Source organism: Tursiops truncatus, chromosome 8, assembly GCF_011762595.2.
Source record: "Tursiops truncatus isolate mTurTru1 chromosome 8, mTurTru1.mat.Y, whole genome shotgun sequence".
Lineage (NCBI taxonomy): Eukaryota > Metazoa > Chordata > Mammalia > Artiodactyla > Delphinidae > Tursiops > Tursiops truncatus.
This window is the reverse complement of record NC_047041.1, coordinates 46,169,882-46,191,673: the sequence shown is the minus strand read 5'-3', so window position 1 is coordinate 46,191,673 and position 21,792 is coordinate 46,169,882. Positions and strand designations below refer to the sequence as shown.

At 45.4% G+C, this 21,792-nt stretch overlaps 1 protein-coding gene across 6 annotated transcripts in view; it reads right to left on the bottom strand.

The window, feature by feature from the left end:
• The window catches only part of SYTL2 (synaptotagmin like 2), a 99,613-nt gene extending 87,864 nt beyond the window's left edge, over window positions 1–11,749 (bottom strand). For all 6 annotated transcript variants that reach the window (XM_019948790.3, XM_019948791.3, XM_033862159.2 and 3 more), the window contains exon 1: window positions 11,600–11,749. The gene's annotated coding sequence lies outside the window, so the exon portion shown is untranslated. The remainder of the gene's footprint in view (window positions 1–11,599) is intronic.
• Window positions 11,750–21,792: the final 10,043 nt, after the last annotated feature.

Genomic DNA, 21,792 nt, shown 5'->3' with positions numbered 1-21,792 from the left:
GATTCATGTTAAATACCTAGCTGATGTCCGACACAATAGAATCTCAACATTACGGATGCCCTCCTGCCCACCCCTTATTTTCAGGCAGGAAAAATGTCCCAAGGAACTCAACTCCTGATTTAGAGGAATAATAAGAATGCGTGGATCCCAGGCTAATACTGCCCCTAGTTTTTCTAAGAGCCTAGTTCTGATAACTAATACTTTTAGGACTCTGACAGTACTTGAGATGTTATGAAAAATCCAACCAAGCCTCCTCCAATAGCTCTTTCTCACCCAAATTTTACAGAGAGCAGTCAAGAAGCCTTCAGCTTTATCTCACAGAGCATTATGTTCATTCACATGCCCATATGCATGCAGTCTTAAGAACTGGGTTCTTCTCTTATGTGAGGACCAATAACCTCTCCAAAACTTTAATAACTCTGAAGTCTTAGCTAAAAGAAACAAGAAAACAAAAAGGATTGGGTCTGCATTTGTGGCATTTCATGGTGTGTTGAGTGGATCCCCAAGAGCAGCCCCAGATTTCTGATGGTTCAGTGGGAGGACTCATAGGACAGCATACAATCATACAGCCGTGATTTATTACAGTGATGAATACAAAGCAAAATCAGCAAGGAAAAGAGGCAGATGGGGTGAAGTCTGGGGAAAACCAGGCATGGGCTTCGAAGAGGCCTATCTCAGCTGAGTCATACACACAAGTTGTGACAACATGTGTGGAATGTTAACAACCATGGAAGCTCATTAGAGAGTCAGCGTCCAGGGGTTTTTACTGGGGACTGGTCATGTAGATACCCCCTGCCTGCATGTACCCAAATTCCAGACTCCCAGAGGGAAAGCAGGTGCTGAACATAAACTGCATTGTTTGCACAGTTTAGATACAGTGAGCTACTGGTATCATTTAGAGTGGTGGGAACCCTTCTGCAATCCAAGTTCAGATACCAGTCAAAGACCAGCCTTGCAAGCAGGCATTTCTAAGGACAAACAGTCTCAGGCTCACTATGTTCATCCCTTCCCGCACACACAAAACGAAAACCCAAATATCTAATTAATAACTGCCCTATGACCGCTAAATTCTTATAGCTAATTGACATGTTGAAATTCGTATATAAAAAAAAAAGATAGTGAATATAACTCAGTGCTTCAAAATATATTCATTCAGCACATTTGTACTGTGTCAGCCTGCTGGGCTCCAGACAATAAGGAAATAACAATAAGTGCCTGCCCTCTAAGACATTTCAGACCAATAGAGACGATAAGATGAGTACACAAAGAGCATTAACACAAGGTGGTATGCGATGACGACCATAAAAGAGGTATAAGCCAAACACTAAACCAGTTAGAGAAGGGAGAGGAAACTTCCTGCTGTGATGAACCAGGAAGGTTTTGGTAAGAATTACCACAGAGCTGCAGTTTTAAGAACAGGTAAGATTTTGAGAGTAAGTGGCAGGGCAGGGAAGAGCTCAAGAAGGGGAATAAAAGGATCGTTCCAGGGCTTCCCTGGTGGTGCAGTGGTTGAGAATCTGCCTGCTAATGCAGGGGACACGGGTTCGAGCCCTGGTCTGGGAGGATCCCACATGCCGCGGAGCAACTAGGCCTGTGAGCCACAACTACTGAGCCTGCGCGTCTGGAGCCCGTGCTCCGCAACAAGAGAGGCCGCGACAGTGAGAGGCCCGCGCACCGCGATGAAGAGAGGGCCCCCGCTTGCCACAACTAGAGAAAGCCCTCGCACAGAAACGAAGACCCAACACAGCAAAAATAAATAAATAAATAAGTAAACTCCTACCCCCAACATCTTAAAAAAAAAAAAAAAAGTATCGTTCCAGGCACAGACAGGAAGCTATGTGAACAATGCACAGAGGCTGCTATAGGGAAAGGGGAACACGGTTTGAATGGAAGACTGAGTTCATAGAAGGGGACAGTGGAAGATATGAACCTAAAACACAGGTCTCAAATGTCAAACTAAGGAGTCTCAAATGTCAAACTAAGGTGTTTTATGCAGTGGGTAATGGGGGAATCTGTGAGTTTTGTTACTTTTCTAAACATGTTACTTTAGCATGAATGAGAGGAGTCACTATAATCAAAAGGACCAGGGCTTTTGCCACAGATGTCACAAAAGCCGCAGAGAGCTAGAAGGTGCAAAGAGGTGAAATATAAATGTCATCTGGGAACAACATTGAGAAGGAAGCAGTAACAATGCTCCTCAGGAGATGCAGGAATCAAACAAGACTCAAAGTTCTTAAGTCAATTGCAGGATTAGTGCATTCAACCACAAGTGCCTGGAAGGGCAGCCAGGTTAAAGGTAAAAACTAACAGCAGGGCAGAAAATTCAGTGGCTGTGTCTAGAACTCCAGTGGAGATGAGGAACCAGTGCTCAGGAAGGAGGTGGCGACTTGAATGGCAAATGTGGAGGAAGCCAGCTTAGAGGCTCAGCTGTAGCAGAGGAGAAGCCAAACACTACACACGGCAAGTCAAGAGCTATGCACTTCTTCTGCCTCAAGCAAACATAACTAGGCTCTTAAGCTTGACAGAGAGCACTATAAACATAAGCATGCACACACACGCGCACACACACACACACACACACACACGTGCACACTACTGAGAAGTGCTCTGTGGCCAGAGTGCCTCGGTTCAGATCCTGACTCCACCATGTATTAGCTTTCTGATCTGAGACAAGTTACTTAACTTCTATGCCTCTGATTTCCCATCTATAAAATGGGCTCAATAATAGTACCTTATCTCATAAAGTTGTGGTGAGGATTCAACGAGTTAATTCATGTAAAGAGCTTAATGCAAAGTCTGTCTGGCACATAGTGAGTGTTCAGAATTGTTGGCCACTATTATTATCTTGAGTCTCACTATAATGTCATGAGATAAAGCCAGGCAATCATTATCATCTCCGTATTACTAATGAGGAAACTGAGGCTCAGAGAGGAAATACTTGCCCAATTTTCACACAGTGCAGAATACAAGTTAGGGGTGTATAAAGTCCAGTCTCCTTAATGAGATTTACAAAGCTCTCCACGTTCAGCCCACCCGCTACCTCCCTGGCCTCAGTTCCTGCCAACCTTGCCTTGAATGTGAAACTGTGCCCGCCACACTATTTCTTGCCCCTCTTAACTTTCTGATCCCTATTCATCCCTCAAGTCTCCTCTCAAGTGTCACCTCTTCCAGGAAGCCCTTGGCACTTGCTCCCTCTTCCCTCTCACCACCCCACCTCCTTCTATACTCACATCTGACTATTAACATCACACCATGTGTAATTATAGACATCTGCTTTCCCCACTGGACTCCGAGCCTAAAACAATTTCTGGCACACAGTAAACACTGAGTATTTACTGAATGAACTAACTCTTGTCTCTAAGTCTGATATTCTTTCCCCCAGAGCATGCTGCCCCTTTATCAACAAACGTTCGCTGTTTAATAATAGTTTAAAAAGAGTAGCGACAAAATTTCACCAAAGATCAACCAGTCATACTATACTTAAATATCAAACTAAACTTAAACACGTGGTCATTGTACCTATAGGGAGTGAAGCACACAAACACACCCTTCAAAGAGCTGACCATTCCCACCCACAGCTCATCTGTCTTGGTGCCTGTGGTCTCAAAGGAGAGAGACCAAACCCGAATCTATCAAAGGATTCCTCTTCCGCTTGATTAACCCACTGAGAAGGACCTGGGGCTTGGCACGTGAGGAAGATAGGTTCAAAGGTCTCACATCCAAAAGCCCAAAGTAAGGTACCTCCACGAAGTTAAAGGGTACATCTTACAACCTGTGTTCCACCTGTCAGCCTGAGACTAGCTTTCAGTTCCCGACGACTCAGAGTGATCGTGGGGAAAGGTTACCAGAGAAGGGAGAAAGGGAGCACGTCCACTGCATCCGCAGTTCCTCACACACCAAGCAAACACCTGTGCTCCATTCCACGAACATCTGTTCCCGGAAGCTTCTGACAGGTGGAGCCACATCTCCTCCACACCCTTGGCTCGGGCCACCACCCAGTTCATGTGGGAAGCGGGTGATCCTCTCCACGTTTAGGCAACTCTAGCAACGGAGGCTGATCTCCCCAGGGGCTCTTCCCTGAGGAACTCCGGGTATATGTCAGGTTTTCCCGTTGGTCTGGATAAAGCCGACAACACTCAGGGAAACAGAAACACAGGCCCAGAAACAAACAAACACACACTTGTGTGTACTTGTGCCTGACGCTGACGGCTTGGGGAAAAGGGCCACTCAGTTTCTTGCGATTTGCCCACAGATGAGAGTTTTGTGGCCCACGCCTCCCTGCTCCTCCCCCACCAGGAAACTCAGAGACTGTTAACCGCAGCAGTGCCTGCTGAGCATGAGAAATTCTGCAAAGCACGAACCAAATTCAGCACGTACTGGGTTTCAACAATTCCCAGAACTTCAATTCTGGAGAACTTCAATTCTGGAAATACGGCCCTTACACATTCTTACTGGGTCCAAGCTTCAATCGTTTGTGCCAGAAGGACACCTGGGTCCTTATTAAAAGTGATAAATATGCTTAACTCCAAGGCAGGCATAGTTATCATCTTGGAATTCAGCCCCAATGTGGTCCAGCCCATAAATTAGTATATGGAGCCACTGTTTTCCAACACATGTGTACCTTCCTCCAGAAGTCTTGAATTAAACAGCAGCACCATCTCTGCTCCTACAGGTGCCTTTTACCAAAAGCTTTAAAATATCTTATCTGTTCCCACAAGTCCAAACAAGCGTGCCTTCGATCAACCTCAAATCCACCTTCCATACTGTGGACAGTGTTACTGTCCTAAAGTCTAGTTATTTCACACACGATATTGAGACACTTCCATTAGTTCCTTGCTGCCTTCAAGATAAGGGACAAGTTTTTAGCCTGGTTTCACCTTTGGGCATCAGCCCCCCACGTTAAATATATGACCATTAAATATACGCCCTCATTTAATCCTCTGAACAAACTGTGAGGCAGGTCTGATCTTTCCCATTTTACAGACACATTGAGGAAGTGATATGCTATGGTGATAGTTGCAGACTTGGGGGACACAAGGTCTCAGGATGCGCCCTTCAACATGTCCCAAGATGGCAGACCTAAAACAACCCTAGAATCCATTCTATAAAGAATTAAAGAATTAAACTGAAAACCCAGACCCTTTATTTCTTTTTTTTCAAATTCTTTTTCAAATTCTTTTCCCATTTAGGTTTTACAGAATATTGAGCAGAGTTCCCTGTGCTCTACAGTAGGTCCTTGTTGGTTAGCCATTTTAAATATAGCGGTGTGTGCATGTTGGGCTTCCCTGGTGGTGCAGTGGTTGAGAGTCCGCCTGCCGATGCAGGGGACACGGGTTCGTGCCCCGGTCCGGGAAGATCCCACGTGCCACGGAGCGGCTGGGCCCGTGAGCCATGGCTGCTGAGCCTGCCCGTCCAGAGCCTGCCCGTCCGGAGCCTGTGCTCCGCAACGGGAGAGGCCACAACAGTGAGAGGCCCGTGTAACGCAAAAAATAAATAAATAAATAAATAAAATAAAATATATATGTGTGTGTATATATATGTATGTATGTATGTATGTGTGTGTGTGTGTGTGTGTGTGTGTGTGTGTGTGTGTATACAGAGTAGTGTGTGCATGTCAATCCCAAACTCCCAGTCTATCTGTCCCCCTCACCATTAGCCCCTGGTAACCATAAGTTCATTTTCTAAGTCTGTGAGCCAGACCCTTTATTTCTAAAACTCAAATGATTAGTCTAAAACCAGCAGTGGTGAAGATTCTGACCTAAAGAATCTAACATGCCAGAGTTCAGTCTTCCTCCTAGCGCAGATGGCTGGCAGAGGGGGCAGAGTGGTTGAGGCACAGATATGACAGGGCGCCTTGGCTTGGCCTGGGATCCAGCCCATGCCCTCAGCCTCAGAGCCCTGTGTTTTAATCAACTGACTCAGCCAGTGGCAGGAGAGACCAGGCGCCTGTGGCCGTGAATAATGGCAGCACAAAACACATCTGTCTAATCAGAAGCTGATGGTGTCAGTTACACCAGGAGTTACAGTAAAACAATGCTCTACAAGGGAAAAAAGAATGTCTATTCACTCAGAAGTTAAGCAATGCCTTTCTTTCTCCCCCTAACTCACAATGCAAATTTGTGGAATTGTTTACTAGGTCTTATACCCCCCTCTCAAACATTTCTTGATGCATTTATAGAAAGAAGACTTATCTATAAATAGCAAACCAAATCTGTTCTACTAGTTGCTGCAAAATATCTAGAAAGTATGACATTAGGAAATGCTTTTATTTTGGCTTTCTTTAATCTCTATCAACATTTTGAGGGATAATGCATAGCAACGTGTTTTTGTAAGTGGTGAGTACTTCACATATGTAAAGTCACTGCAACCACCTGAGGATCATTATACCACATTTCAGCATAGACTTCATTTCAGAAGAGTGATTCATTCATTCCTCCATTTGTTCATTTATTAATTCATTGAAAATACTAAGTTCCCATTGAGTGCCAGGCAATTGGATGAAGAATTAAACCAGAGATTCCAAGCCCTTAGAGCCTCAATCTTTTCCCGAATTGGCCTTTTCATCTCCAAGGTGTTCCAGCCACACCTGGCGCTCTCTCCTCTCTCCAGTCTCCTCTCTCCCTCCCTCGTCCTAGCCTATGGTTCTAAACCACTCTAGAGTGTGCTCTCTCACGTTCTGCAAGAGTCCCAGCACAGGACCAATACCCAGTGGGCACTAAAGAAAAGTACTGTAGTTAGTGATTTCAGAAGTGAGTACTTTGTGACACACACAGCCTTATTAACATAAATAACCTGCTTTCATTAGGCTTCTGTCAACCTACCTTCCCAAAAGTTGCCTCAAAGCAGTTCTCCCTCCTACAATCTGAGGATGTTCTAGATTAACATTAACAAATAGATGAGCAGAAACAACTCTCCTCTCAATGATCTATGGATCATGTGTTCTGCATGAGGGCAGTCAGCTGGGGAGACCCTTAGAAAATAATGAGGGCGCACTGAAAGCAACAGGAAGTGGGAACATTTTCTGACACCTGATTCATTTAGATGCTCTACCAAACTTTTATGTGGGCAAATGTGAATGAAAAATAACCCAGAATCATAGATTTTTAAGACTGGAAAGAACTTCATCTAGTCCAACTCCCTCTATAGATTAAAAAAAAAAACAAAACAAGGCTCCGGGAGAGGACATGACTAAACCCAGAGCTCACAGCCTATCTGTGAGATAGGAGTAGAAGCCAAGTCACCTGCCTCCCAATACAGGGCCCATTCCTCTCCGCAGAGCTGCTCCGAGCTGGGTGAGTGCCGCCAGGGGTACATCATCACCTTTCCGGCTGCTCTCACTGCTTCCTCCCAGCATGCTTCGGCCTTGATTTAGGCATCTAGAGACAGCCCTCAGGAGCTCTGGGACTCCCTGTGCAAAGGAACAGCTCCCTTGAATGGCCAGCCTGTTTTTATTCTGTGAAATGGGACTATTTTCCGTCCTTTTCTTCGCTTCAGGACTGTGATGAAGATCAGTGAGACGCCAGCCACGTAGGAATCCTATATTCTTTGAAGAAAACAGAGTAGGGATCCAACAGAGCATCTGCATCATAATTAAGTCCTACTAACGTTAGGCCCAGGAGTTAGATTTCAGCATTTTTATAAAGACCGACAATGTTTTTGTTTTATTCTACCTTTAAATTTTTTTTAAATTGCATACACACTGACATGCGATTCAAGTAACAAACAATAACACCTGCCACTTGGTCCTCCTAGTGACTTCGGTAGAGAAAAATCAAGTAGGTGTCATTATTTCCAATTTACGGGAGGGAAAACTGGTTCACAGAAGCTACCCAAAGTCACACAGGTACTAAAATGCAATGTTGGAGCAAGGACCTTATCTAAGGCTCTCTCCTCCTCACTGTGCTATTTAGCTTTAGAACTTTCTGCTCACGTGTTGCACATCAACAACACTGAAGAGCTACCTTTTTGTTACATCTGAGACATTTAAGATACTTGAGTCACTTTAACAAGGAGCACAACTTGACCCCGTAACTTCAGTAGCAGCCCCACTGCCGGCACTTCTTTCTGCTGGAAACTAAATGACACAGGGGAACTATAGGGGGTGAACTTTGGGGTTCACAAACAGGATTAACCTTTATGATGTCTTTAATTATTCATGATTTACTCTCAACATTCTTTCAAAAGCAACCTGAGATGGCTCTTAGCCCTGACAATAATACAATCAAAAGTAAGGGTTATATTCATTTGTTCTTTTTCTTTTTAACGTACAGAGAAAAGATTTGGAAGGCTGTATCCCAAGTTTTGCATTAGTTGTTTCTGAGTACAGATGTATTATTATTAATGCTAATCTGTATTTTATCTTTTTCTACAACAAATAGGTATAGTTTTGGTAATAAGAAAACAAACAATAATGATATCACTTACACGTGGAATCTTACAAAAGCTAAACTCATAGAAACAGAGAGTAAAAGGATGATTGCCAAAGGCTGGGGAGTGGGGGAAATAGGGAGACCTTGGTCAAAGCATACAGATTTCCAGTTATAAGATGAATAAATTCTTAGGATCTAATATACAGCATGGTGACTATAGTATGTATTACATACTTGAAAGTTGCTAAGAGACTAAATCTTAAACGTCCTCACTACAAGAAAAATAGTAGTGATATATACATGTATGAAATCATCATGTGTACACCCTAGACTTATGCAATGTCTTTTATATCTTAATAAGTCTGGGAGGAGGGAAAACAATGATTGTTTTTATTTTTTAAGTATGTTCTTCACTCTGAAAAATAGGAAAAGAGGTTATCACCACAGGAGGCTGGGAAGCTCTGTCACTATGAACCAAGTGCCTAGAAAATGCAAACAATACTTAAAGTTCCCAGACCAGAACCTTTGCCCTGTTTCTCCATTTGGGTACTCTCAGCCCCGCAAGAATATAAAGCAATATGCCAGGACACCAATTTTACACAAATATTTTGGAGAAGAAAACTATACATAAAGATTTATCAGAAAAACTAAATTTGACAGACATATGGAATCAAATGAAAAAACCTGCATAAATCCTTAAAACAATTTCCATGCTCGCTGGGGCCAATCTGAACTATAACCCAACCCCCAGGAGCACTTGTCAGGCTTCTTTTGCTATTAGAGGCTCTTCTAATGGAGAAGTTTGGGAAGCCCTAAGGCAAATAGTACCATCTTATTTCCCCCCCTTTTTGAGAGAGCAGAAACCTGATTAAAACTAAGTCACTTTTCCTTTTAATTTTTTTCAAAAGTCAAATTTGTCTTCATCTACTATCTTTTTTTTTTTTTTTTTTTTTTCTTTACGCGGGCCTCTCACTGTTGTGGCCTCTCCCGTTGCGGAGCACAGGCTCCAGACGCGCAGGCTCCGCGGCCGTGGCTCACGGGCCCAGCCGCTCTGCGGCATGTGGGATCTTCCCGGACCGGGGCACGAACCCATGTCCCCTGCATTGACAGGCGGACTCTCAACCACTGCGCCACCAGGGAAGCCCTTCATCTACTATCTTTAAAAACTCCTTTATAAAACAGGTGGCAGCCAACACATTATCAGGGAAATCTGTAAGCCCACGGGGGCACAGTTCACCCTACCTTCCTTGCCCGAGGGGGAGAACGATCTGGCCTGGCATCCTGGGTTCTGAGGATGGTGAGGGCCCGGGCTGCCCCAGGGGCCGCCTCACATTTCTTCAGGACAGCAGACCACTCTGCACAAGGTGCTAATTCATTCATTCCACAAATGTTTATTGAGCGAAGCCTGAGAAAGCCCTCTTAGGGGACAGTGGGATCATTCACAAGCCAACGGTCAGGTCTAACGGATCAGCTGTGGACAATCAATCTTTCATGAGACCTCAAACCACCTCTAGGATAAAGCAAACAGGGTCCTCACCCAACCCACTCACCAGCAGCTGGGTGGGATCAGGCAGGCGTTCTGGAACGGGACTGCTGCTTGAGAGAGGCTAAGGCATCACTGATGCCCACCGGAATGACTGAAACGCCTGCACCATAAATGACATAACACCTCTAGAGTGCTTTGAATGGAGTCTGTCACCTCGTGAGAACTCAATAACAATCATTTTTGCTGTCACTATTCCAACTTGCCCTTACTCAAGGAGCACCAAAAAAGGGAAAAGAACACAGGTTTTAGAGTCACAAAGACTGGATTTGAATCCCAGCTCTGCCACTTACTAGCTATGTGACTAAGGGAAGCCATCTTTCTGAGCCTCAGTTTCTCATTTGTAAAATGGGGTAGATATCAGGATACCAGCCCTCACGTGGCTTTGTGAGAACTAAGGACGTGTTACATGCAAAGAAGAGTGTCTGGCCCATAAGTGCCCCCAAAAAAGTCAATATTGCCACTGCCCTGCCCCCCTCCTCCGCTGCTCTTGATGGACCCTGGAATCTACTTTCACCTGGATCCCACACTAAGGGCTGAGGGACAGAGAAGGGAGAGAATTGCTGGAGACCTTCCATAGAACCCACCAAAGTCCTCTGCTCCTTTCAAGCACCCTCCTCTGACAGTTGGCTGCCTAGCTGAGGATGGCTGCCAAGAAGGGGACGGGAAGCTGAACAGCAGTTGGAATCCATCCCACCTTCCAGTGTTGTCTTTCTGTCTGTCTGTCTGTCTGAAACCCAATGGGGCTTCCTCTGCGCATCCTTGCATGGTAGAGGCTGACAGTATGATTCATAGTCTGTTCTTATCTAGGCTTCCATCTCAACCCAGAACCCAAAGCCCTGGAGGCTGCTGGTCACAAACCAGCACTCCACGAAAATGAGGACTTTTCATTCAGGCAGGAAGTGGAGCCCCTCAAAGTCAAAGGGGATTTAGAAAGGGAGGAGGGAGGAAAAGGAAGAGGGAGGAGGATAGCTGCAGAGAGAGAGGCCCACTTCCTACATGCTGGGAGAGCCCTATGTCCTAGCTGCTGAAGCAGTTGGTTTTCTACTTTGAAAGATAATAAATCTCATTCCTGTAATTTATAACTCACCACGGGACAAGGTCTGGGTGTAGGAGGAGAACTCCAAAACAAATCTGCTTATTTTCCAGGTAGAAATCATCGGCACCCAACTCCCCCTTCCCAACCCCCCGCCTGCAGATAGGTCCTAACGCCCTACCTTACTCCACCTGAGCAATCTAGGGACAGTTACTCTGTAGTCAGGGCCACCCAGCAGCCAGTCCCAAGCCCAGGCTCAGTCCTCGAAAGCCCCAGGAAACGCGACAGCCCACGGAACCGCCGCCTACCCAAGCACCTCGGCTTCCTGGAGACCGCCCCCTGGGCAGCGGAGCCGGCTCTTTCGTGAGTGCGAAATTGAGAAAGGGCGCTTGCCGGGTGTCAAAACGAAGTTCACGTTTTAGAACTCAGAAGACCAGAAAAGCATCACCATTCAACACCAACTCCCTCATTTAACGGAGGAGGAAACACAGACCCAGAGAGTTGCCCGAGGTAACACAGCGAGTGGGCAGATTAGTCGAGGCTAGAGCCGGGCGCGCTGACAGCCTTTCGCCGCCTCCCTCGTCCTCTTGGCCGCAGACCCCGGCCGGTTGGAGCAAACCCCGCAACCCCGAGCGCGGTGCGGCGCGTTACCTTCCTCCGGACTGGGCGCTGCGAGCCTCCTCTCCCCCGGCGGGGTGCTGGCGGCTCTGCCCGACTTGCTCGCCCTGCGGTCCAGGTGCCGCCCGGCCGCTGTCAGCGATGGGAGGTGCGTGCGGGCTCCCCGTGGAGCGGCGTGCGGGCGCTCAGGGGCCACTCCCCGACGCACGGGCCAATAGCTCTGCGCCCGCGCCCGGCCCGCCCCCGCGCCCCGCCCCGCCCCGCCCCGACCTCAGCTCCCTTGGACTCCAGTCCTCTCTCGGGTCTTTCTCCCACTCCTCCCCGCCCCCCTCCTGCTTCTTCTCTACCCCTTAGCTCCCCATCTTGGCTTCCTTCTCAACAACTTTTACCCCGAAACAACTTTTTCACTGTGCAGATAAAGAATGCAATACATTTTTTGACCACTCTGCTTTAGGGGTCCTTGGAGCCCGAGAGCGTGGAGCGCCGGGACCTCTTCCACTCAGAGAGCGGGGTCAGCCCCGGCGCAGTGGAAAGGGGCGCGCAGTGGTACGGAACAAGGTGCTTTCAGCACTCCGAACGTTAGTTTCCTCACGAGAAAAATAAACAAAAATATCTCACAGGTTGTTGAGAGGATTAAACGAGCTGATGATTTTAAAATATCTAATACAATAATACCTGGATAAACGGTGAGGGTGATGTGTACGGCCTGAGCCACCTAATGGGTGCGGAGTGAGGACTGGTAAACTGCTGGAAGGTGCTGGCTGGTGGAAAGGCAGGCACGCATATAAATACAATATTGTATCAGGGCCAGCTGAAAAAAAAGTTACCGATGGTGGAGCCAGACCCGGCAGATTTCCGAAATTGGTGAACTTCAAGGCCTTCTGCTTCCTCATCATCTCCCCAGTTACTGTTGAACATCCAGTTGAGCGTAGCCCAGGTCTGCCTTGGGTCCTTCCAAAGATCTTTCTTCTCCCGAACTTACAAGTACTGATCCCCAAGTGCCTTCGTTTAGCGCTGGGTGCAGGACTACTAATCGACCTAGGAATCCTTGCATGGGGTTAATGTGCGTATTTTGGCTTTCACCCTAGCTTTGAGAGCCTAGTGTGTCCCCCGTGCTGAGTGAGCACTCCGGATGCAAAAGAGGATTAAGCCTTTGAAGAGACAAATTTGTAAACGATTTCAATTTAGGGTAATAACTGCTATAATAGGTGTACAAAGTGTTATAGAGTCGCATACACTGGGGAGAGGAGAGCAGTAAAAGCTTGAATACAAGTGCGACCAAGATAAGTCTTGAAGAAGCGCTATAACTTAGGTCAGGTGGACGCAAAGAGGACATGAAGATGCCTGTCATATGCCTGGCTATTGCACAGAATGAGTGACAGGGGGGCAGAGATGAAGCTAAGAAGGAAGACAGACAGATGCAGGAGGAGTAGCTGTGCCTGTCTTGCTGAGGGAAGCAGGCTGTCATCATCCTCTTGGTGATGACTGCTGGTGAATGATTTTAAGCAAAGGAGTGGCATGACTTCATTTGCTTTTGGTACCTCAATTTCAGTATCGATTGCACCTGCCTTGTTTATCTCCTTCCTGCTCCTCTCCAGCCTAGAGGGCAGGCACTGGGTCTTGCCCTGCCCGCTCCCCCGCCATCGTTGCCTTGCATCACCTGGTACAGGGCTTTGAGGGAAACCGATGCTTGCTACTCCCAGTGTCACTCCTCTCCAGCAAACAAACAGCAACTCCCAACTGCAAAGGAGGATCTAAGGCTTCTCACTTCAAGTTCTGGGGCAGGCAAGTGGGGGAGAAATTTTGAAGTAGGGTCTTGTCAGGGACCCTCAACTCATCCGAAGTGGCCATATCGCTCAGAGCTTAAAAGCTAGAGCTCTGACATCAAACGGCCAAGGTTCAAATACTGTCCCCACCACTTTCTAAGAGGACCTGAGCTCAGTTGCTTAACCTCTCTGTGCCTCAGTTTGTTCATCTGTTAAAGAGATGATAATTATGCCCCTCTCTAAGGCTACTGTGAAGGTTAAAATGAGAAAGTGCCTGTGTTTAGCAGAGTGTCTTGCACATAGAGAGTGCTGAATAAATCTTAGTTAACATGATGCTAGCAAGTCAGGGACGGCTTCTTCCTCTTAACCTACAGATTGCCACCCTTCAAAATGGTTTGCATACAAGTGACACTTAAGTTTCACAGAATTCTCTGTTGATATTGAAGAGAAAGACAAGTGGGTAGGGATAATACAGTGCAGTGGTTATACGTGCGTGTCCTGACTCCACTGGACTCCAACGCTAAACTAGCCAGGTGACTTGGGAAAAGTTACATAGCCTCTTTAAGCCTCTGTTCCTCTGCAATTAAATAGAAATAGTAATATTACCTGTCCTGTGTAAGGGAGATGTGTAATACGCATAGCACACTGCCTGGCCCAAGGTAAGATCTCAATAAATGTTAGCTAATAGTATGATAATGGTTAGAAGAGAGTTCTTATACTTTGGGGAGAGGGAAAAGTAATCTAACAGTAATGAATTGGAAGGGGAAGTGTAATCCCTCCACCCAAACTAAACTCAAACATAAAGGTTGGTGCTGGATCTGTGAAAACTGACTGGGACACAAGCAGAAGTTAGCTTAGAAACAAGCAGGTGGAACTTAGGCCTGGAGAGTTCTCCAGCTGCGCGTGGGTTATTTAAATTTGGAACCTCCATTTGAACAAAGATTAAATTCTTGCAACTCTATGGAACTGAAATAAAATGAAGTGTTGTTTGCAGAGGTGTGTATGACTGCCCTCTGAACAGGCCTCCTGGGATGGTGGAATTCCAAAGGCTCTTGCTTTCAAATGAGAATCTGGGATTTAACCCCTAACACCACCCAGCTGTTACTTTGTAGAGTCACAGGCACATTGCCAAGCTGTTTAGTTTTATCAGCCAGTTAGCGGGTAAATATTTGTGGGATAGGCTAGGTATGGTTCCTGCAGGCTCAGGACATCCTCACCTCTATTTCTGACCCAAGGAATCCTTCTCAGGCATCAGGACCAGGGACAAATCTCACAAGATTCTGCCCTCCTAGTTGAATGAATCAATCCTTTGAACATCTCAATCAATCCTTTGAACCCGCATGATGTATTACTTAAGCCTTTTCTTTTTCTTTTTTTAAAAAGAATTTATTATTTATTTATTTATTTATTGGCTGCGTTGGGTCTTTGTTGCTGCGCGTGGGCTTTCTCTAGTTGTAGCGAGCACGGGCCACCCTTCATTGCAGTGCGCAGGCTTCTCATTGCGGTGGCTTCTCTTGCTGTGGAGCTCAGGCTCTATGCACGCAGGCTTCAGTAGTTGTGGCTCACGGGCTCAGTAGTTGTGGCTCGCTGGCTATAGAGTGCAGGCTCAGTAGTTGTGGCTCACGGGCTTAGTTGCTCCGCAGATGTGGGATCTTCCCAGACCAGGACTCGAACCCGTGTCCCCTGCATTGGCAGGCAGATTCTTAACCACTGCGCCACCAGGGAAGCCCCTTAAGCCTTTTCTTGGCATTGATTTCATTGTGTCTTTATAGTTAGTTGTCACAGGATATGCCACTCCCCACCAGTTTTAAATCTCCCCCAATTCAAGGACCCCTTTTTGCTTTGTGTTTCTTCTCATGACCTCCACCCTTCCTTCAACCCCATCTCTACCCCAAATGACTGTACACCATAGGCACTTAATTAATGCTTGCTAAATTGCATCTCATAGTAGACATGTTACAGAGAGTAGCACTGTTGCCACCATGGAAAAGTAAAACAAATTAAAAACCAAATCTTCTAGTGAAGACATGAGTTTGTCTTTAAGCTATGTTGATTTATAACCTCTTACCCACCAAAAATGGAAGATATTGCAAAATGCTGTACAATTACATCCAGTGTGGTAATGTGGTTATGTGACTTATAGCAAGCAGTAGGTATCAAATGTACAGCACTTAGCATATAATTCAGTCATAGTACTGGGTCACCACAGCAGGAATTTGGTTTTCTAAATAACTTGCAAATGCTGAATATCTTTTTAACTTTTGGAAGTACAAAACTTTGGCCTTGAATCAAATTGTGTTAGCAATCTCTCCACAGTCTTTAATAATGCCTTGCATTTCTACAGGGCTTTGTATTTTCAAAGCTCTTTCACTTTGATTATCTTGTTTGATCTTCACATCAACCCTATGATGTAGGAAGGGCAGCTATTAGTATCTGCATTTTACAGATGAAGATAGGAGGGACTTGAGAGGATCAGGTCCTAAGCTTAGGCCAAATGGCACACTAGTGACACAGCCAAGGTTGGAACCCAAGGATCTGTAAACCAGAGAGATTTCTGATATTCATGAACATTTTGATTATTTATGACATTTATGAGCAATGGTCTTATGCAGACGTCCTAATTTATATTCATGTGCACATATTTTCATAGAGTTCCTTTTAAAAAGTAAAGAAAAACCTTCATGGTGATCATCTCCCTCAGATATGTATGTGTAATAGTCATAATTTGTTACTTCAGTGCCTTTCATCTGCACATATCAACATGCATTCCAACATTAATTATTCTTTAAAAACATTTCTTGGTTTACTCTATCTGTAAGAACATATTTTCTTACTTTAATGTTTAAAGAAATAACATGTTACTTCAAAAAATAAAGACCTCCAGGGACTTCACTGGTGGCACAGTGGTTAAGAATCCACCTACCAAGGCAGGGGACAGAAGTTTGATCCCTGGTCCAGGAAGATCCCACATGCTGTGGGCAACTAAGCCCACAACTACTAAGCCTGCACTCTAGAGCTCGCGAGCCACAACTACTGAGCCCGTGTGCCACAACTACTGAAGCCTGTGCGCCTAGAGTCTGTGCTCCACGATAAGAGAAGCCACCCAATGAGAAGCCCACGCACCACAACGAAGAGTAGCCCCCACTCGCCGCAACTAGAGAAAGCCCGTGTGCAGCAACGAAGACCTAACACAGCCAAAAATAAATAAATAAATTTATTTTAAAAATAAAATAATAAAGATCTCCATTTATATGAAATACCTAGAATAGCCAAACACAAAAAAACAGAAAGTAGGCTAGTGTTTACCAGGGACTGGGGAAGGGGGTAATAGGAAATTATTGGATACAGAGTTTCATTGCGGGATGTTGAAAAAGTTCTGGAAATGAATGATGGTGATGGTTATAGAACAGTGTGAATGCACTTAATGCCATAGAACTGTACAGTTACAAATGGTTAAAATGGTAGATTTGTTACCGAACACAAGTTTGTGTGCCCAACACACAGTGAGGCCAAACAAACCGAAAAGTTGGAGTTTGGAGCAGAGAAGGGATTATTGCAGGGCTCGTGCCCAAACCCGCCCCCCCACCCCCCGCCCCGAACTCCCTGAAGCATTTCAGCAAAGCATTTTTAAAGGCCAGGTGAGAGAGAGTCATCCCAAAGGGTATGTGATCTACTCCTGCATCCCAAAGGGTATGTGATCTACTCCTGCACAATTCTCTCTGATGGTGATCAATCCTTAGTCACCAGCAGGTCTGGGGGCTGCGTGCTCATGATCGTCAAGTAGTTCATTTCTTCCACATGGTGGTGGTTTTTAGCAAATGAAAAACTCAGGAAATATGCATGAGATACTATTATCTAGGTAGTCAGAGAGGAGCTACAGCAGAGGATATGGGGGAGGGGTCTGTCCTGGGAAGGCCCCATAGGGTACTGCTCCGTTACAGATTTTATGTTATGTACATTTTACCACAACTTTAAAAAAGTAGAACACCACCTTATTTTATTAATATGATTCCCTCTAATAGAAGAAATCTAGTTATAATGCAACTCATGACCATTTTTGTTTCTTTACATTTTTTTTTTTTTTTCCAATTCACCTTACCTAAGAGCCCCTTTCCACTTGCTGCGGAAGAGACGATAGCAATCCGTAGGGAGCCCTACTAACCTTTTAATAAAACTCTAAAATGAGGTTAAGGTTTGTGTGATAAGGTGGGATTCTAGTAGATTTTTATAGCTGCTACTAATCAAGTACTTCCTACCTGCCAGGTATTGACTAAATGCTTTTACCTATATAATCATCTGAGCAGCTCCAAGTGACAACAGATGAGAAACTGAGTTATATGAAGGTTAAGGTACTTGCCCAGGGCTGAAGAGCCAAACACGAGGTAGTAGAATCTCCCTTCAAACAGCAGTGGTTTGGGTTACATGATTGGACTAAAGCAGGCTAACTTCCTCAAGTGCTCCTTAGGAGACTACTTCCTCTGTGTTGTGATTACTGTCACCTTCCTTTTACAGAATCACCATGTCCTGTGTGGCTAGGCCTGTGCTGTCCAAAATGGTAGCCACTAGCCACATATGGCTACTAAGCACTAGAAATGTGGCTAGTCTGGAGTGAGATGTACCCCAAGTACATCTCAGAAAAACAAAAAAAAAGTAAAATATCCCATCAATAGTTGTTGTGTTGATTCGATGTTGAAAAGATAATATTTTGGTCATATTGAATTAAATAAAACATGTTATCAAAATTAATTTCATCTGTTTTCTTTTATTTTACTGTAGCTACTAGAAAATTTTAAATTAAATACGTTGGACTTCCCTGGTGGCACAGTAGTTAAGAATCCGTCTGCCAATGTAGGGAACATGGGTTCAGTCCCTGGTCCCGGAAGATCCCACATGCCGCAAAGCAACTAACGCCGTGTGCCACAACTACTGAGCCCACGCACTTAGAGCTCGTGCTCCACAGCAAAGAGAAGCCACTACAATGAGAAGCCCGTGCACAGCAACGAAGAGTAGCCCCCGCTTGCCGCAACTAGAGAAAGCCCACGTGCAGCAACAGAAACCCAACGCAGCCAATAAATAAATAAATAATTTAATTAATTAATTTATTTATTAAATAAATAAATAATATGTTGCTCTCATTCTCCTTCTACTGGACAAGGCTGCTCAAGTTTGCCTGGGTCACTTCTGCTACCTTAGTTCTTCACTGGGAGAAGGGGAGTAACCTTCATTTCCCGATGGCTCGGTAGAAAGTTCTCCCTTCACCTCCTTCCCACCATTGTGCCATGTCCAGAGAGGGCCTTTTGAGTTATTATGTACAAAATAGGAGAGACATATTGAAAGAGCTTACCTTTGTGTCTAATACTCTGCTTTTGAATTCAAAGCACAATAATTACAAAATGTTGTCATTACTACTGACTGGGGGTTTTATCCCCTATTCCTTTTCAAGTACAGAGGGGTCTTGAGTAATCATACATTTCAAGAACGGAATGTCTGGTTAAAATGAAACATAATCCTGGTCTATCCTTTGTTTATTCAGTTGTTCATTCATTCATTCATATATTCATTTCGTATTACAAATATTTACTGAGTGAATGTCTGGTTAAAATGAAACATAATCCTGGTCTATCCTTTGTTTATTCAGTTGTTCATTCATTCATTCATATATTCATTTCATATTACAACTATTTACTGAGTGAACATTATGTACATGGTATATTGCTATGAGGAATTCAAAGATGAACCACATTAGTGTCTGCTGCTGATTCTCTTTCAAAAATATATTCGTTTATTGCTTTGCTTATTACACTGGACATCACAGGCAGCCTGATACAATAAAAAAGCCCTGGACCAGGGGTCATAAGGCCCAGAATCTAGTCCTGGTTTTATGAGTTATGTGAAATGAGCAGGTCCCTTCAAATCCAAATCTCAGGTTTTTTCATTTATAAAATAGGGAAGTATAAATATACCAATGCTGCCTATTGTGAAAATAAGATCATGAAAGTGGTAATCTACAAATGACCATTTCTTACTTATTAAAAGACACTGCATTAGAAGCCAGGAGACTTGGCTTCCTTTCTGGATCCTACTAACAACACACTGTGTGGTTTTAACCTCTCAAGCCTCAGTGTCCTTAAATTAAGAGGTTAGACTGCATAGATTCCAAGATGTCTTCCTGCTCAAAATCCCAGGTTTTAAGAGTTTATGATTTAAAGTAATCATTCTCTGAAGATCAGCATTTAAGTTTACCAGAGTCATAATTTTCATATCAATTCTCTAGCCATAGATCTTATAGGATTTAAAAGTATGAAGCACTAGACACTTCCCTGGAAATTGTGCCTATTTGTTTGTAGAAAAATCTCTGCATCAGCTTTTTTTTTTTTTTGTAACAGTGTTTTGTCCTCTGCATTTTTATTTTATTTTATTTTTTTTTGCGGTACACGGACCTCTCACTGTTGTGGCCTCTCCCGTTGAGGAGCACAGGTTCCAGACGTGCAGGCTCAGTGGCCATGGCTCACAGGCCCAGCTGCTCCGTGGCACATGGGATCTTCCCGGACCGGGGCACAAACCTGCGTCCCCTGCATCGGCAGGCGGACTCTCAACCACTGCGCCACCAGGGAAGCACATCCTCTGCATTTTTTAAAAGCCAAATGGAAGAGGACAGAAAGTAAAGAAATTAAAAACAACTGTTTGGGGCTTCCCTAGTGGCGCAGTGGTTAAGAATCCTCCTGCCAATGCAGGGGACATGGGTTCGAGCCCTGATCCGGGAAGATCCCACATGCCGCGGAGCAATTAAGCCCAGGCACCACAACTACTAAGCCTGCACGCTAGAGCCCACGACCCAAGTCGCAGCTACTGAAGCCTGTGTGTCTAGAGCCCATGCTCCGCAACAAGAGAAGTCATGCAATGAGAAGCTGGCGCACTGCAAGGAAGAGTAGCCCCTGCTAGACGCAACTAGAGAAAGCCCGCACGCAGCAACGAAGACCCAACACTGGTACACGGAACAGACTCAGCAATAGAAGCCATATGTATATGCCCATTTTCAATGTTGGGTCAACGTTGTTTGAGTTTAAAAGAAGGAGACACGCTGGCTCAGGGCTCAGGGAGGTTATGAGCTGACGGCAGAGCCATGGCAAATACAAGAGTACTGTACACATGAGCATGTGGTAGAGACAAATGGGCCAACACTCAACCACTCCCCCGGACCCAGTGGGAGGGCACCCCACTGGGTGTTAGTCTCTCCAGCAGCCAGACCTGAAGGACCACGTTAGACTACTGTTGAAACCAGAGCCGGCCGTGCCGGCGTTGTGCTGCTGACTGTTGTCCCCTCCCCACTTGCCCCAGATGCTCAGAGACTTGTTTATTGGCCTTCCTTTTTGAGGAGGCCTCATAGTCTTCCCCAATTCATTCATTTAATCCTCACCACATCCATGTAAGGCAGGTGTTACCATCTCCATTTTACAGGTAAGGTGACTGAGGATCAGAGAGGTAAAGCAATTTGCCCAAGGTCACAGAGCTACTAAATAGCAGAATTGGGATTCACACCCTCTTCTGTCTCCTCTTAAAGTCTGTGCTTTGAACAAGTACTCTCTGTGAGTCTCAGCCCTAACCAGCCTGTCAGATCAATAGTTTCAGACCCCCAGGTATGGAAGCTGGAATTAGTACTAATACAGCCTGGGTTTGGTGTGCCCCCTGTGCTCACCAAATTGCAGCCTTGTCCCTAGCCCCTGTTATGCTTGCCTGTCTATAAGACTGGATCTTACCGTAACTTTCTGCTTTGCACTTTAGTTACCCTGCCGGGCGGGGAGCCTAGCCTGAATCCCTGACCCCTTGACCCTCTCCTGCCAGTCTTGTCCTCCCAGTCATGATCCTGCTCCAAATTAGATAACCCCCTGCAACCCCAATCTTGTTTCTTGCCTGGATCTGAGCACCACCACTGTCTGGAAACTGCTGCTGGGCCCCAGTCCCTGACATCTGATTTCCCCCAGTTAGGTCAGGTCATGTCTAAGGCTCCAACCTAGAAACTAGAGCTGGGCTCAGACTGAGATAGAGCTGGCCAGTAGCTGTGGAACACAGAGGTAAGAAGGGATCCAAGGAGAGTATCTAAGGATGGAGGCAAAGAGGGGAAGCAAGAGCCAGGCCAAAGAAGTGTCAATTGCAAGGAGGCTGGCAGAGGGGGAACCAGCCAAGAGGGGGGAAGACTGTAACCAGAACCAACATTACAGAGGAAACGGGTGTATAAGGAAGGACAGAGGTGAAGGCAGCAACAACTTCCCAAGCATTTAAATATGGAGACAGGGCTTCTGATAGGGGCTACCAGTGTATAAGGTCGCAAACTGGTTCAGACACCCAGAACTGACCTCCTTCTGGCTCTGTTTAAGCCCTCAAGCACTATCAAGGATTGCTGGTTGCTGTGACCGCAATCCAGCCCAATCCCAGCCTCTTCCGTCTCTCCACTTTCATTCA